This window comes from Camarhynchus parvulus, chromosome 8 (assembly GCF_901933205.1).
Source record: "Camarhynchus parvulus chromosome 8, STF_HiC, whole genome shotgun sequence".
Classification (NCBI taxonomy): domain Eukaryota; kingdom Metazoa; phylum Chordata; class Aves; order Passeriformes; family Thraupidae; genus Camarhynchus; species Camarhynchus parvulus.
Genome location: NC_044578.1, coordinates 15,136,279 through 15,154,755, shown reverse-complemented (window position 1 = coordinate 15,154,755; position 18,477 = coordinate 15,136,279). Strand labels below are relative to the sequence as shown.

Sequence of the window (18,477 nt, the reverse complement as noted above, 5' to 3'; positions counted from 1 at the left end):
TAACTCAGTTGGGGTTTTTTTCCAATTTTACTCTTTTTTGTTACTTTCCTCCCACTATCAGTAGAGCTTCAAAACTTTTATGTATTGCAGGAGCCCTCCTTTTCCTGGGAAAAATAAAAATATTATTTGTGTCCTCTTAGACTCTTTAAGTAGAATTTGAGAACCATTTTTCATCAATGACATTCTACAGGCCAAACCATGGTCTATATTTGGATCTCTTGACTAAGGTACAATGTCTAATTTAAAAAAATAATGGTACTGTGGATCTTATTTTACTATTCTTCCATAATAATAAGATTTTTTTTCTTGCTTCCAGAATTTATATTCTACTATTAAATAAGGAAAATCTTTTGTACAGTAGGTATAAAATTACATCCCTGTCAAACCATTATTTAAAAAGAAAAAGAATCAAGGGTCCCATGCTAAGAATAAAAATCAGAAATGAATTACATTTAAAATGTCTACTGCAAGATGATGGTACCTGCTGGCAAGTCTTCCATACCAACCTACAGAAATTTTGAGTTTGTTTGGTGTCGCAGGCTTGGTTATTGTTGACCTTTCTGTGTTTAGAATGTCAGTTTCAAAAGCAAGGTTTGTGGAAATGGCATTATAATGAGGGCTTCTGAATTTGGTTGGAAGAGGTTATGGGAAATCATGTCTTTGCTCTGGAAAAGCAACACAGTCTCCACATACCATTTGTCTGTATCTATAAATACACTCATGTTCATGGAGGGATTTATATGGTTTTTTGTGTGATTGTAGAGACATGTTTATAATGATCCCCAGCTGCATTATATCAGCACAGGTTGTGACCCCAAGGGAAAGCAGAGTGTGGGTCCAGCATTGCCCCTGGACTGCATGGTGCACTGGGGTGAGGGGCAGCCCATGGCAGCCTGGCCCAAGAGATGCTGCTTTTTGAGATCCCTATAACACAGTATAACATTTTAAATTTATGTTCAGTCATTGCTATGTGTACATAAAATACAGCTTGCTCTTTAAAAATACAGAAATGTTTTTCATTAAGCATGCACCAGAGCATTTTGTGTGTGACCTGAGTTCGCCTTATGATAGCCTGCATACGTGCCTGGATATATGTATCTCCACATGCATGTGGTGCTCCCTTGGAGAAAAGAGCTTCAGTAGCTGTCTGGTGTGGTCCTTTGTTTGTCATAAGAGGGACATATTCCTAAATAATTGTCACTGGATTATTTTAAGACTCCCAAATATTCCATTTGTAGCTTAAATATTTTATAAAAGTTTGTACACGTGGAAAGTATTTCAAGTGTAAGACACTGGAGTCTTTCCTTCAGAAAACATTTTGGTTTTCAGAAGTGAATAAATAACAAGACTCTTAGCACTTTGTTCTGAGTCCTTTCAGTGCTATTTGTAAGTGGAGTGAGAGCAGCTATTATTATCCTTATAAATATTTGGCAGTGCATGGCCTTGATACGCAATCGTGTCTGTTCAAAGAATGTCTAGTGAACAAAGGAACTGGTCTCAGGGCATGAATGTTATCCTGAAGCAACTAAAGGATACAAGCCTTGTCACTTCTTGTCTCATTTTCATTAAGAAAATCATGTGGTTTAGCTTTAGGGGGGTGGTGATGAATCAACCATGTGACTAAAGGCAGGTGGCCATCTTAGGGCTCTTATCCTTAGCAAAAATGAGAAATAAAAGAAGGGGATGCAGAGTGGGGGAGGAGTTCAGCTCTATAAAATGTTCAGTCACTGGGCTGCCATGAAGTAAATATTTTTACAAATATTTTATTTACTACAAGGGAAGGTTTTCCCAGAGAGGCAGATAAATGTGCTTGCTATGGGAGCTTTATGGCCACTACAGGCCCAACTGTCATTCCTTCGGTACTTCCTGTCAGTCCGACTAAACTCTGTCATCCTTCAACCCAGTTTAAATTAACAGGTAATTTGTAAATGTCACTTCAGGTTAGGCCGCTCATTTTGTTTCTACTCTACCAATGCAAAGTCTAGGACTAATTTTTCTTGTCTTCTTTTAATAGGATTTTCATTTATAAATAGAATTATGTTCTGAAAATAAATTACAGTAAGTGATGCACAGAACTGGTAGCAGCAGCACTTTCATAGAATTTCAAGCACCTACATCAGAAGAGATTAATAAAAACACTTCAAAGGCTAAATTCTATTTAAGCAGAAGACAGCTTTTGGTTAATATTTAATCTGAGTAACTGAGATCTTGGTTGAAAATATGATTTTTTAATATCTAAATTAATTTGCAAAACAAAACCATTAATTTTGCCTGAGAGCTTTCATAATGCAAAAGTTTCAGTAATTTATTTGAAAAAAAGGTAATTCTTTAGTAAAAGTCCCTATTTTAATATGGAATTTATTTCTAATGCAATGTATTATATTTGATCAGCAATACTGCTTTAAGTCTATACTTTTTAAATGATTGCTAATGTGCTGTATTGAATAAGAAAAAGTATCAGACTTTTCATGAGAGTTTTTAGTTTGTAAAGGAGATTGCTTTTAGATTCAGTATAAACATATAGATCTCACCTTTTTCTTAAAGGTAATACTCAACTGAAAGAAGTACAATCTTGCTATAATATAAGCATACATGATAAGAGCCAGTGTGATATTTTCCACTGAACGGCTTTTGAAGAGTTGTAGTTACAGCACATGCTTTTCTTGTTCACCTCCTGGCAATGTCATACCCAAGTGAGCCAGGGGAGCTGTTTGCAGGGTGAGAATCCTGTGCCTTCCTTCTGCTTTCTGGTTGTAGAAGGCATTTCCTTTTCCTCCCACTCCTCAAGGAAACCTTGCATCTTTCCAGCACAAAGAGAGACTCAGTTATGTGTCTAAGGGAATCTCAACACCTTCTGTTCCTTGTAAAAGTTGTCTAGGCTTGGCAGAGGCTTGACTGCCCCTCATAGCAAAAGGCATTTTTATTCCCTCTCTTGGCTTCAATAGTAGCCAAACTTAGCTGTGGGGAATGAAGCCCAAATCCAGTTTCTTTCTTTCTCTAACCTCTCCTGTGTTCATTTTATGCTCTTCTGTTTTGATCCCATTCATGTCTATTCTGCACTCTCAGCCCTGTTACTGTATTTTTCCTCTCACTGTTTACATCAAAACATTTATCTGAATTTTTTGTGACTCTCTTCTTTCTTGGTGATGACCCTGCTGATTTCTTCTAGCAAGTCCCTTTTGATAGCCTGTCAGCACCTGAAGTGTTCTGCAGTAGTTGCACAGATGTTTTGTAAGAGTTACAAAATAGCTGAGGTATCTGGAAGACAAAGGTATTCGCTGTGCATAGTGAAGGAGGAGCAAGGATTCTTTTCAGTAACATAGTGCACAGAAATTCGAGAACCACAGGAGAATCTTTGGCACTGAGCCACCACTGATGAGCGATTACATTGGCTGCTGCTGTGGTAATTAACATATAAGGGATATCAACATGGGAGATTGCAATATAATGTGACACAAGTAAACTAACACTTCCTAAAGTGTTGGATCCTTTAAGTTGGCTGCAGTGCAACTGTACTTTAAGCCTCCATGCAGACACCATATGTATTATTTAAAATCTCATGTCTGGCTCCTGGGTAAGGATCCAGGAAGGATCTCATCCTGTATCCTGCAAGTCCATCATAAATCTATTTAGACTTTCTTGTAAAGGTTACTTCAGGTGTTTTTAAAATTAATTTTTAGTGACATTAGCAGTATTACAGTCCAGTATCAGATCCTGAAAAAGCATTTTTCATTGTGTAATACTACTGACCTATTATAATAACTTTTCTATGTAAATATTAATTGTTTAATCATTAAAGGTCTTACTTTATTCTGAATTCTAAATTAGCATCCATGCAAGAAGATCTAGGACTTGAAAAGAGAGCTATGATGTATTAAATGCTAACTGAAGTTCCTCCACCCTGATTCCTGATAATTAGTAGGAATGCATGTCTCGTTGGAATGTCACTCTTTTTTCTTGTGCTTTAGTGGATTTTAGCTGTAAAAGCAGCATCAGTCCAATTTTCCACATAAGTTACCTTAACATGTTTTCACATACTGATCAGTTCAGACTTGTTACATTTCCCCACTGTGTAACATCCAAAACATTTTGTGGTGAAGCAGAAGTAAGCTTGGATCTTCTCTGTGTGACTAAAGTGAATCAATACAAAGGAGAATGATGAAACTTAGGAAACTGACCTTTATGTGAACCAACTGCTGGTGTTCATGAAATTTGAACTAAGGCTGAGTTTTAGGAAGACTGTGAAAGAGCTAATATTCTGAAATGCTGACAAAAAGGAATCCACTGTGAAATGAATGCCTGTCTCCTGTCTGACTATCAAAATTAAAGCAGAGAAGTAGAAATTTATTGCCACCTGTCCCAGAGACAAATATGCGAGATAGCTGTGCACTGCTTTCTCCAGGATGACATCTGGAGGAGTGTGGTGGGTTGACCTTGGCTAGAAGCCAAGTGCCCTCCAAGCCACTCTATCATTCCCCTCCTCAGTAGGACAGAGTGGAGGAAAATAAGAAAGGAGAAAATAAGACAGAAAAAAACCCTCCCATGTCAAGATAAAGGCAGTTTAATAAAGCAAAAGTAAGGCCATGTGCAGAAGCAGAGGAAAACAAAAGATTTATTCTCTACTTTCTGTCAGCAGGTGATGTCCAGACACTTCCCAGGAAGCAGGGCTTCAGTACACACAGTGTTTGCTCCGGAAGAGAAATATCATCAGAACGGGTGCCCCCCCAGTTTTTCTCTCTTAGCTTTCATTGCTTTTATTGCTGAGCAGACTTCATATGATATGGAATATCCCTTTGGTCACTCTGGGTCAGCTGTCCTGCCCAGACTGACCAAAGATGTCTGCTGCCAGGATCTTGCCTGCCTCCTGCCTGCTGCTGAGGTGGGAATGTTGGAGAGACAGCTGTGGTACTGTGCCAGCACAGCTCAGCAGCAGGCAAAACACTGCTGTGTTACCTTTCTAGCTACCTGTGCAAAGCTCAGTGCTGGGAGGGCTGCTGTGGAGAAAATTGTCTCTTTCTCAGGCAGGCCTAATGCAAGGAGCACTTACTGGCTATCCAAGTTATTGCAAAAAGAATTGCTCTGTCAGTTGCCCTAATTCCACTTAAATACATGGAGATTCTCTCAGTTATTAACTGAGCGAAAATTTGGGTGATTCTTTGAGGTGTTTGTGTGCAGTGTGCATCAAAAATACATAGAAGTAAGATGAACATTTCTCTTTCAATCAGAATATTTTTTCCTATTTTTGTCTCACTTTTACTTAACTTGAGAAGGTCAAATCTGCACGTACTTAACATTCATTGTAGGGAGAAACCTTTATGGAGGTCTGTCTGTGAGGGCATTCCAACAGCCCTTGGATTTAGTTGGCAGTATTTCTAATTGTGCACAAATATTGAATCTTTGTTAGCGGCAATCCTCCATTTTAAAAGAGAGGAGATTAAGCAAAAATTTCAAACATCATCCTTGTAATTTAAGTAATTTAATGTATTACATTTTTTTCTGTCTGAATTTTTCTTTCTGTGATAAATTTTCTAGATTGATATGTCTCTAAATGCAGATTTGACTGTTCCCAACAATCACATCATGCAACCTTAGCAGCTGTTTTTCACATGTAGTTCCCTTTTGCAAATTCAGATCTCAGTTTATGAGTTGTAATTTGTTGACTGGCCCCTAAAAGCTAGAGTTGAAAGTGGTGTTTTTACCTAGAAAATAATAAGACATCCACTACTGCAGCATCAATCTAGCAGTATCTTGGGATATATAGAGAGGACATCACATACTAATGTCTATGCAAATCAAAGGTTGCAATATCTGAATTTGGGATTTTTTAAGCACAGCATAGAACAATGTGTTGTAGTAACTATTTTCTATATAAATAAACGTTCTATATGATACATCAGTCTTTTAAATATAAATTACTTTAAATTTAATCTCATGCTTCAGAGTACGTACCCAGTTTTCCAACACTGATTTTTGGCATGTTAGTTCCTGGGATCCAAAGAGAATCCTTCTGGGCTGTTTTAAATCATGCTTGAAGGAAGCAGTTATTCCACGCTAAGTAAAACATAGGCTGAGATTCTCTCAAGTTTGCTCTCTAGTCTCAGGGAGATTTGAGGCGTTATGTTTAGCAAATAGAGAACAGTTGAGACAGATGAGGGCAATCTTCCTCAAAGCTGCTGCGTTAGACTGAGACAAGACTGCATCCATGTACAAATGAAAAGTTTATCTTTGCAAGCAGCAATGCTATAGTTTGACTATTTTTCAATTAAAAGTTGGATTCCATAGTGCACTGAATCTGTCACAGTGAAAAATGTAGGCTGATTGTTAATAATACTGCTCTATAATTATTGCTATTATACAGTCCAGATACTTCATGAGGGCATGATCCCCTGATTCTATTTGGTTTTGTACAGACCGCAGAAGAAGCAATTCCTGAGCTGTAAGGTTGGTAAGCTAAGTATAAGACTCATGCAAGTAGATGCAAGAAGCTTTTCTGTTGTGACTCCTGATGTTGCTGAAACTAATCTGTCACAGTGAGAGCTGCCCCCTTTTAGCCTTAACATTGCACACTCATTCTCGTGTTTTGACATGTCAGGTGTTGAATGACTAAGAGTGAGCTTTTTTGTTAAAGAAGGTGGTTTTCAATATTAAAAAAAACCTTTTAAAATATTTTCTTAAATTTATAGATGGTTTAATAAAATTTTTCAACACATGATTATTAAAATATATTGCTTTCTTTAAAACAGAAAAATTCAAAAAACCTCAACAAAATACTTTTAATGTAATTTTAGAGTAAAGTAATTACTTGGAGGTGCCTGTGGTATGAAATTCAGAACCTTTTTTCCCAGGGATATATAATTATGGATTGAAGGGAACAAGAAATTGATGTAGACAGGTGTTCTCCCACAGTATCATCCCTCTTAGTGGACTGATGACAAGTGAATACTTGTAGTGGGAGACAAAATTCAAGTTTCAGTGTTTCTTTTGTGGCCAGATGGCTCATAAGGGTGTAAAACATATATCTTTGTCTGGCCATCCATCTATTTGCCAGAAACACACATTTGGCACTCTTAGCCACAAGCTAGATAGGAAGGACCCATTAGAAGATCCCTTTTAGATGCTAGTTGAAATATTTAGATTGAAGAATTCCATTTCATATTAGAATTCTGCTGAAATTTTTCTGCTGTTTAAGAGAATAAAATGAGGGAAAGACAGTGCTTTGTCTGTATTCACTATTTTAAGTTACTGTGTTACTGAGAATCAATGGAGCTCCCATGCAAGAGCAGGGACTTGCCATTTGGCAGCAGTGATAAGCACGTCAGGGCACGGCTTTCACTATTGTCAGGAAGGAAGTGTGAAAGTTTGGCTAACTAATCAGCTGCTATTAAAAATTCAGTCAGTTTTTGCTTATTTACTCCAGGGAGAGTTGTTAGAGTTCAGCAGCTAAACTTGTCAATTTTTCAGATTTTTGAATTTTTTTCTCTGGCAAGATTGCATCACTGAGTGTGGGGGTTGCACCTCTAGAGTGCACCAATCTTCCTTCCTTCCTGCCTGCCTTCCTGCCTGCCTGCCTTCCTGCCTGCCTGCCTGCCTGCCTGCCTGCCTGCCTGCCTGCCTTGCCTGCCTGCCTGCCTTCCTGCCTGCCTGCCTGCCTTCCTGCCTGCCTGCCTGCCTTCCTGCCTGCCTGCCTGCCTTCCTGCCTGCCTGCCTTCCTGCCTGCCTGCCTTCCTGCCTGCCTGCCTGCCTGCCTTCCTGCCTGCCTGCCTCCTCCTGCCTGCCTGCCTGCCTTCCTGCCTGCCTTCCTGCCTGCCTGCCTGCCTGCCTGCCTCCTGCCTGCCTGCCTGCCTTCCTGCCTGCCTGCCTGCCTTCCTGCCTGCCTGCCTTCCTGCCTGCCTGCCTGCCTGCCTCCTGCCTGCCTGCCTGCCTGCCTGCCTTCCTGCCTTCCTGCCTGCCTGCCTGCCTTCCTGCCTGCCTTCCTGCCTGCCTTCCTGCCTGCCTTCCTGCCTGCCTTCCTGCCTGCCTTCCTTCCTGCCTGCCTTCCTGCCTTCCTGCCTGCCTGCCTTCCTGCCTGCCTTCCTGCCTGCCTTCCTGCCTGCCTTCCTGCCTGCCTTCCCTTCCTGCCTGCCTGCCTCTCCTGCCTCCTGCCTGCCTTCCTGCCTGCCTGCCTTCCTGCCTGCCTCCTGCCTGCCTGCCTGCCTTCCTGCCTGCCTGCCTTCCTTCCTGCCTGCCTGCCTTCCTGCCTTCCTGCCTGCCTGCCTTCCTGCCTGCCTGCCTTCCTGCCTGCCTGCCTTCCTGCCTGCCTTCCTGCCTGCCTTCCTGCCTGCCTGCCTTCCTGCCTGCCTTCCTGCCTGCCTTCCTGCCTGCCTTCCTGCCTGCCTCCTGCCTGCCTGCCTGCCTTCCTTCCTGCCTTCCTTCCTGCCTTCCTTCCTGCCTTCCTGCCTGCCTTCCTGCCTGCCTGCCTGCCTGCCTTCCTGCCTGCCTTCCTGCCTGCCTTCCTGCCTGCCTTCCTGCCTGCCTTCCTGCCTGCCTTCCTGCCTTCCTTCCTGCCTTCCTGCCTGCCTTCCTGCCTGCCTTCCTTCCTGCTTCCTGCCTGCCTTCCTTCCTGCCTTCCTTCCTGCCTTCCTTCCTGCCTGCCTTCCTGCCTGCCTTCTCCTGCCTCCTTCCTGCCTGCCTGCCTTCCTTCCTGCCTTCCTGCCTGCCTTCCTGCCTGCCTTCCTGCCTTCCTGCCTTCCTTCCTGCCTCCTTCCTGCCTGCCTGCCTGCCTTCCTGCCTTCCTGCCTGCCTTCCTTCCTGCCTCCTTCCTGCCTTCCTGCCCCTTCCTGCCTTCCTGCCTGCCTTCCTGCCTTCCTGCCTGCCTGCCTCTGCCTGCCTTCCCTGCCTTCCTGCCTTCCTGCCTGCCTGCCTTCCTGCCTGCCTGCCTGCCTTCCTGCCTGCCTTCCTGCCTGCCTTCCTGCCTGCCTTCCTGCCTGCCTGCCTTCCTGCCTGCCTTCCTGCCTGCCTTCCTGCCTGCCTTCCTGCCTTCCTGCCTTCCTGCCTTCCTGCCTGCCTGCCTGCCTGCCTGCCTGCCTGCCTGCCTGCCTTCCTGCCTTCCTGCCTGCCTGCCTGCCTGCCTGCCTTCCTGCCTGCCTGCCTGCCTGCCTTCCTGCCTGCCTTCCTGCCTGCCTGCCTGCCTTCCTGCCTGCCTGCCTTCCTTCCTGCCTGCCTTCCTGCCTTCCTTCCTGCCTTCCTGCCTGCCTTCCTGCCTGCCTGCCTGCCTTCTTCCTGCCTGCCTGCCTGCCTGCCTTCTTCCTGCCTTCCTGCCTGCCTCCTCCCCAGAGCTGCTGAAGCAGAGCAGACTTTTCCTCTAGTGATGCTGCCAGCACCGTAATATGCTGGCACACGAAGGCACTTAAACACCAAAACTTAGAGTGAAAATTAACCTTCCAGTTATCTCAGTGACCTTGTTCTGGATCCTGAGACCTCACTTGATTTCAACATGAAGAGAGTAGGAAATGTAATTTGGTAAATTGTATATGGGAACCTGGAGAAAATGGTAGGAAAAAGCTGGAATGATGAGGCTGGGGTGAAGAACAGTAAATACAAGGAAGATTCCCATGAGACAAGGATAGAAAATGCAAATCAGTAAAGAAGACTGGTGATTGATAGTTGTCCTGGAGAACTGGATCCTAATGTTATGTCTGTTCTGATGGAGAAATCTTTTATAAAAAAATCAGATTAACTGAGGTCTATAGTAAAAGTGAAACCCCCATATTTATACTTGGCTGGAGAAGCCCAGAGGCAGAGAAGGACAGGGGAAGAGCGAAAGGGAGACAGCTCTGCTGTGGGCTGTTTCCAGCTGGGTTTTGCACATGGTAGGTTTTTTTTGTGTTTGAATGTCATTTCTGCTAACAGGGACCTGTGTCCTCAAAGGACAACAGATCCTAGAAAGGGGAGGACCATTCATGAGCCTGTGCAGAGAAGCCTAGGCCTCCTCCTTGTCTGTGTGGGCAGGGAGGGAAGGGGAGAAAATGGTGGCTGTCTTCTACAGCAATAGCTCCCAGCCCTGGGAGTGCTCATGTGGAGAGGGTCTCCAGGAAGATGTGTTAGTTGTCAGTACCCTGAGCAGTGTTCCCAGAGATGGAATGCTGGAGCAAGATGAGCTGTCAGTGAGGTGAGGCTCAGCATGGGCCATGGCTGGGTGCCCCTGGCCTGCTCAGCCTTGGCCAGCAGGAACAGCTCCTTTCAAAGCAGGAGCTGGAGGGAAAGCAGCCTGCTGGCCCCACCACTGCTCCTGGAGGAAAAGTCTGGAGCTATAGTTTTGTAAATTAGTCATTCCCTGTTTAGATACATGGGCATAGTTTGCTGTTGTATCTAATGAAAATATGGGTTGTTAAACTGCTCTTTTGCAAGTTGGAGAATTAGGTTTCTTGTTTTAGCCCCAGAAAACTTAGTGTAATTACCTCTCAGTTCATTTTGACAGCTTGAGTTTTTGTTGTAATCCCCATGAATTTAAACCCAACCCTCACTGCTGCCAATGGCAACAGGATTACACTTGTGTCAGCTGACCCAGAAGAAGTGTGTTTTCATTACCCCACAGAGGTATGCTCTGATTTAGTGAAGTACTTCATAACCACAATAGGTCAATAGGAAGTACACTTGAACAAATACAGTGTTGCATGTTGCTGAATAGTAAGGAGAAACAGCGTTAGGCATCTCAGAAGAACCCAGGATGAACAGATATTTTTAACCTTATTAGCTCTGTGCCTCAGCTTCCCACTTGTAAAATGGCTTACAATTAAATGAACCAAAGGGTTGTTCTGAAAATAAATTCATTAATGTTTGAGAATTATTCAGATACTATGCCATGGAGTGCAATAGACTATCCCACAAGTAAATGAAAATTCTCTGTTCTGTAAAATACATTTTGAAGCTAGTATGAACTGAGGCAGATGGAGGACCACCCTCTGAACAGTGAGAATAACAAAAATACTGAATAACTGCCCTGTTCCTTTGTTGAGCACCATCACCTTGGTTGTGGACTGAAGTGATTATTTCCTGGGGGAAAAATTAGTAATGTATAATTTAAATCCATATTGCAAATCCTGAATTTAAGGTAATGAATTAAGATTATATGAGTGTTAAGTCCTGCCTCAGTTGCTGCCACGAGCCACCTGTTTTCCCACATTCATTAACTTTGCTTGTGTTTGCAACAGCACTGCTCCTTTAAGCTAGTGTTTTTTAATATAATAAGTTTATCTTATCTATCTATCTATCTACTCTCTATCTATTTCTCTATCTATCTATCTATTCTTCAAAGTCAAGTTACCAATTGAATTAATTCCATGAGGAGTCCTTACAGCATGTCTGGATATTGAAATAACTTTAAAAAATCTGAAGCAGGCTATGACAAAATCGAGATAAGAATTAAAAGTAAAATCAGTTAAATTTGGTAGTTGGAGGTAATTTTCTGTATCACACCTGGGAATTCAGAGGTGGAACAGCCATTACTGCTAGTGGTAGTGTCTGGCCTAAACCTCTACATTGCACTGTGTATCTTTACAAATCTAAATATATAAAGTGCACTAAATGACTCCTCAAAATCTTCTGGTACAAAAATTACTTTTTGGACTATGCTGTTGTGGAAAGCCTGGGCTCTATTAGCTATGCATCCCTCAGGAAGGTATAAACAAGATAAAATGGTTGTCATTTTTTTTCCTAACTGCTCTTAGTTTACATGTTCTCTTTGCAGCAATAAATGCTTCTACAGACACAAGCTTTGAGGCCACAAGGTTGAATCCAAGAGTCATCCTCCATCCCTGGACCAGAGACATCCCCATGAACCTTCATCCTTTGCCTGGTACCAGCTGTGGGGTGGGATGGGTAAGAGCTGCACAGAAGGTGTTTCCTAACCAAAACTTGCATTCTCTCCAGGATAAATGGGGAGGGAAGGTGACTGCCACATCATGGCCACTTTTATGCCAACAAAGAGTATTCTGTTTAAGTGGCTTCCCTTGGGGTCTTGACCTGAAAAACCTACTCTTAAAGACAAACAGATTAATAAAGCAAGGGCATCAGCTGTTATTAGGCAAATTATCTATCCATCTGACCCAGGTAGTTTCACATAAAGAGAGATGAGAGGTACCATCAGACAAAACAAGCCAATATTTAATTTCTATCCTGGTATTTCTGAGTGGGTTTTAAAGGAAATTAGAGACAAAAGTATTAGACTATATTTCTCTGGTTCAGTTATGTTAAGGCATTGCAATGCAGTTATATTTTGGATTTTTTATGTGACCTTACTGATTTGTGCTGTTTTATTGTTACTAAAAGTATTTTCGTTATATTGATAATTAAGTCAGATTAGGCTGTGAAGACTTCCTGACATATAATAAACCTTTTTACTATTTTTGATACTAGAACAGAAAATTAAAGAGATTCTATTTCTGAAATAGTAAAAGAGAGTCTTATCTTTCCAAAATCTATGTTGATTCAAAACAGCTCATGGAAATAATGCAAGTAGAGCACAGTACAACTGAGGAAATGCTGGAAATGGAACATGATATTCATTGGCTTATGTTTCTCAGCAGTGCCTGTAGAGTGGTCATAAGTATGCTCTGGAGGAAGGCAAAGCTTGAACTCACTCAACTGCCCCTGTGTCTTATCCAGGAGGATTTAACTAATCAATAGATATGTAGATGTAGAAGTTTTGGCAACTTCACCGAAACCACGATCTGCTTGATTTAACTGATCGTTTGAAATAAGCAGACTTCAAAATAATTTATGTTGAGAGCTGTTTGTGCAGCAGCAACTTGTGAAAAAATGTGCCATTTGCTTAGAAAACCACCACAGTTCAAGACTAAAAATACCATACAGTATTGGTTGATTTGTTCAGGGAACTTTTCTTTCAAATTTGTTGCTAGTTCATGCTCAGAAGATATATGCTAACTGGTCTGGTCTACTGAAACACAAATGTCTAGCTGGGAAGAAAAAACTTGTATCAGCTGGGCAGATATAATTAAAGTTTCAGGCTTACTTCATATCCAGGTGGAGACTTTGAGAGACTTAAAGGAATTTAGTGCTAATCCAAACCTAGTATCTCCCAACTGACGACATGATGGGCAGCATGGAACTGTAATTGGAAGGGCATTGGAGGGGGACCTGGAGAGATTATAGAGGAGCGAGAAGAGAGGATTAGACAAGCACTGGAATAAGTACAGCAACTTCAGAAAATTACCTAATGCAATGCAGTCCTTGTGTCTTTGTGATAGTCAGAATCCTAGGCTTGTCAGAGAATACAATACCACACACCTTGCAGTTCTGTTCTAGAAATCTGCATCTGAGAATGCCAACTGTCAAAGCCTTTACAAGCTAAAGGAAGCTGCTTAGGGAGATGTAGGCAGTTCAGCTGACAATGCCTCCTGTTAATCCTGCCATGTATTAGAATTATCTATCCTTATCTCCAGATCTGTCAAAACAGGCCAAGTGATCAAACTTCAGGATGCTCATCCATGCATCATGTGGCACATGGCCTTAAAGACATGGGGCTCTGTGATCTACCAGCACTTACAGATCTTGCTAAATATTCACAGAGACTATGAAAGGAGTTTTTGGGAAGATTCCCTTTAATTGAAATGGCATCTTCCCCCCTTAGAATTCCTCTCTACCACATCATATATATTCCAACAAGTGCTCAGGAGCTACTGCTAGGGATTAAGTCAAAGCTTGCAAGCATTTTATGACTTTGACTCCATCTCATTTTCCTTATGTTGCTTTCACATTATCTTCATCTCTTCCAATATTGCTTTACTTTACTTTTATTGGTGCTTTTTTTCCTTGATCCTGTCCTCTCAAATAATTTATTTCCTGTCTTTGATTTGGAATGGATCTGTATGCTCTTCTCTTGCTGCCAGTCTTCTTGCCCTTACCTGATGATTAGCAGTCTTTTCTAGGCACACTGTGAGTACAATTTGGCATGCAGCAGAGCACCAGTCTCAAGGAGCAGACACAGCCCAGAGGAACAGCCTGGGACATGCAGTGAAACCAGATGAAATCCAGTATGACCTCCTGAGATCCAAGTCAGAAAAGGCAGATTTTTAAATTAAATATTGCATTATAAGGTGAGGGGAGGAAGCTAATGAAGTCTGTTCCCTTAGAATAAGGGGACATATTTTTTCTTGTTTTACTATTACATTAATTTTTTAAAGAAATTGCAGGTGAAAAATGGTGCCACTGTAGTTGATCCAAGAAGACAGAAACTTAGAATCATCTGATAGCTCCAGTTAGGGAAGAAATTGAGATTGGTAATTCTGTGAAGTAATCTTTCTCGTTGATAAAATCCTGTGGTGCTTGCACATAGAAACATCAGCCAGCCAGAAACAGTTCCTCTGTTCTTATCACCAAACTCCATGTAGCAGCACGGTCAGGACATTCTCTAGTCTCCTCTGACCTTACACAAACTCAGGCTTGCTTTCTGCTCATTGCTTACATGCCTCCATCATGCTTTCAAGCAAGATTCCACAAAAGCATTCTTTTAGATCAATTTATTTTCTGAAGTTTTGTCTTTTTTTTTTCCTTTGTTTGGTTTGGTTTGGATTTTTTTTGTATGCATTTTTTCTTCCTTTCTTCTTTTACAGCTATGCTTTGAATCTTTCAGATGACTTGAGGAAGCATAAGTAGCTAACAATGTCCTACTTTTTTTGCCTTAAAGTGCTGCCTACAATTTATGAATGTCTCTCTGTCTCAGCTACACCTTCAACACACTGATTTTTAAAAATCTTTTGCAGTGATAGAGCCCAAAATTTATTAGGAAAGGCACAGTTTCCACCCCAATCTGATTGAGTAGTCGTATGCTTAGGAAAGATTCCTAGGCCTGGAGCGATGGGGATTTTTCATCAATGTTGTCACATTGTACAGTTGGGAATGACGTAATAGCTTGGCTAATTAAATTCTAGTAATATGCACTTACGTGGCTGATCAGTACTAAAGCTATTCATTTTATACCATTTTAATCTTTAAAATGTTAGAAAAGCTATTTGAAATGAGTGGCTTACTGTAAATGAATGGACAGAGACCACAGTCAATAAGTAAAGTGCTCATTCACCAAAGTGCTTTACCAAGGTTATATTTTGTTAAGGATTTTAAAGCTGGACATAGTGTTGAATTGAAGCCCATCAGCCATTTCTGTCATTTATTTAGATTTACTAAATGATCTGAAAACAGATTCAAATGCCAGCAAAAGGGGTTGGGCAGAGGGACTACCAGGTTAGTCCTCAGCTCTCCTACTGATGTGTTTTGGATGTCATTGAAAGCAAAATGCATCACATTATCTGACCCACACCTTACATCAAAGCCTTGCCTTTGTGTTCTGTTGCTTTGAATGTGAATTGATACAGTGTATGGCGTGGGACTTGTGTTGCCCCATAAGAAGATGGGATGTAACCCAAATACATACTTAGATGATGCTGGTACTGCTTGGAAAAGCAACTGTTTGGCTTGAAATCTTTGTCAGCAACTTTTCTGCAAATGTAACCACCACTTGTTAGTGACAGTTGGGAGAGGAATACACAAGATAAAACATGAGTCAGCCCACAGCATGTAACTTTTCAGGTAATGTTTATTAAATATTATCTTTGTTTCAAAGCAGTGCACTGGAAGAACATCGAAATGACTTCAAAGCTTCAGTGATAATTTTTGTGTTGTATTTTAACAATGTGTTTTATCACTATAGCTCGCTATAGATTTGCTTCAAATATTAAATAGACTCTGGATATAGTAGTTAGCTGAATTGTTTATGGGATCAAAATCAAACTAAACGTTCAGAAAATTTTCAGCAAGAGATTCCAGTTAATGAAAGCAGCATTTGTGATGTGCTAAAACATGTATACACATAGGTATTGCCCCATTTATCAGACATGAGAGCTAATTACCTCATCCACTGCTATATTTCTTCCATCCTCTGCATTTCAATTCCCAATATTAACACATAGGTGGTCAAGCTGACCATTGAATAGCCTACATGAGCATGAATGCATTAAATAATTTAATGTTAGAAGAGTTTATTAAACTGCCACATTCTAATCAGCATGCGTACCTGCCTTCATTAATCTTGCACTGGTCCATGGTGTGTCTCCACAGCCGCCATAGAGTGTGCTAATGTTAATAGGAGCTCTTAACAAACAGGATCAGTTAATCAAGGAAAATTTACTATTAGCCACATGACCATGCATACTGAAATCTAATTACAATCAGATTTAACCTCTTCATTACTGTATTCATCCAAACATTTTTTGTTATCACTTGTGATACTAAAGTATTCCAAACTGAGACATGATTATACTCATTTGAACAGGAAGTACTTACATCAACTCACATTTATTAAGAAGGGAGATTTTCTTTTTGCCATGGTTTTAGTGTATAATGTTAAATGGGTTATATTTATTGCCAAAAGTAGGAAAACTAGTACCACATTTTCTCACCCAAAACCTGGCTACAGAAATAATTGCTAGAACAGAATGCTGAAAAATAATCTTTACTATTCTGGATTAATTCAGATAGAATTTACCACTTGGTAAATTGTCAGTTAGCTCTGAATTTGGTGGATATAATTGAGAATATACAGGGGATTTAGCAGCCAAAGTGTTTTAAGTTCTTAAGCAATGCTCTTCAGTCCAATATCAATTGAACCACATTATTTTATACTTGGCTATTTCCATTAGATCTTAGACTGTGATAAGCAATTAAGCTCCATCAGAGGCTATGATTCTTTGAGCTAGTTCACAAAATGAGAAAGGTTAGAAGGGACCTCGAGAGACTTAGTTCTTGATAAAGAAAGGGTCAGTGGAGATAATTCTGTTTTAGAGCTATTTATTTATATTTATTTTATTTTACTTTGTTTTATTTTTTTATTTTATTATCTTTAAATGTTCTTTTTCTGTATGCAGAGTAGACAGTATTAGTTCAGGGCACAGAAGGTGAAGTGTGTTTCTTTAATTAGGAATATGCACAACATTTTGGGTGGAAAAGTAATATATTTTAAACCACAGTAGAGGTTAGAATTCTGAACTCTATTAAACTGATGAGAGGGTTGTTTGCATGGGGAGTTCATTGTCTGAGAAACACCATATCACTGTACCTCTGATGCATGGTAGGAAGTGGGAATTGGATCTTAGCCTTTCTGAGTTTTGGCTATGGATGACCACCAGCCTTGGGGACACTCCTGAGCCCTGCATTAGTCTCAATCACTATATGCTCTTTTCCATCACACCTCTCTCTTCTCTTCTTTCTCACCCCTTCTCCATTCTTCCTCCTTCTCCTCCACTCTGTTGTTTAACTGAGTAATTTCTTTAAAGGAGATAAAGTGTTGGAATGGTTTCATCTGTGAAAAATCAGTTTGTTAAAAATCTGCTTTTTGGTGTACACTGCTCCATAGCAGTGGAAATATAGGGGTTTTTGTGAGCTAGGGTAAGCCAGCCCAAGTCAGGACGGTAGAGCTGAGTCTAGGAAGGAAGAAGAACATGCTAAGGCAGATTTTTTTCTTTTTTCTCTCCTTTCTACTGTTCTAACACACTGTCTTTTCTCCACTTGTCACTTGGACTCTTGGATTACTCTTCTTACCTTACTAGCACCCTTAACCCAAGGTATGCTAAGGCACTCCTTTGAGGGTGCATAAGTGTTTGGGTTGTTTTGCACATGTCCTCTGAATGACTTCTCTATTGCAAATAGGCTTTTTATTTTTGCAACTGTAAGCTAATATTGCTTAATTTTCTTGATAGATGGCCATCACCATTATTATGCCATACATAAAGCTGGGACAACCAATTAGCAGTTAAGAGCAAGGTCTGTTTCATCCTCTCCTGTCCTGCCCTGTCATTTTATAGTATTATTCTCTGTACTGATGTTTCAGCTTCATTCTTGATGCAATCTAAGGAACTCAATAAATTGAATTTTTTATGGATGCCAAAGACCACATGAGTCTCTGTGTTTGCTCTGGCACTAAAGCCTCTCTATGCACTTTTTAAGGTGTGTGATTGCATTTGAAATGAAGGTGTGGCTGTCATTTGCTGCAATGCATGTACTCTGAAGGCATCATTCACAGTAGTTGCTGAATTTTGGGGAAAGTGCTGCATTTTTAGGTCATTTGCAGAGAAACTGTAGGATGAAGAGAATTTGACTGTTGTGAATAGCATGTGAGACAGAAGGGATTTCTTCAACTTAGCTGATATGTAGTTACATCAATGTGTTCTTCAGCATATCCAGCATTCTAAAATATAATATTTAGGGACTGTATTAGCATCTGGTGTACTGAAAAAATCCAATAGCACTGTCAGAACTAAACAGCAGAATAAATAACACAACATAATGAGAACAAGATCTGATTCTTCATTAGTAGAATATCATTCCTCTGCACTGCTTTCCTTTTGTGCTTCTTCTGCTTTCGATTGCAATTGCTGTAAAAATCTGTCCACAAAAGAGAATGCTGATAACTTGCTAAATGTACAAATC

At 40.9% G+C, this 18,477-nt stretch overlaps 1 long non-coding RNA gene across 1 annotated transcript in view; it reads left to right on the top strand.

The window, feature by feature from the left end:
- Window positions 1-11,921, top strand: part of LOC115906293 — a 152,958-nt gene extending 141,037 nt beyond the window's left edge. Inside the window, exon 4 of the long non-coding RNA XR_004060910.1 lies at window positions 11,726-11,921. This is a non-coding gene — a long non-coding RNA (uncharacterized LOC115906293). The remainder of the gene's footprint in view (window positions 1-11,725) is intronic.
- Window positions 11,922-18,477: the final 6,556 nt, after the last annotated feature.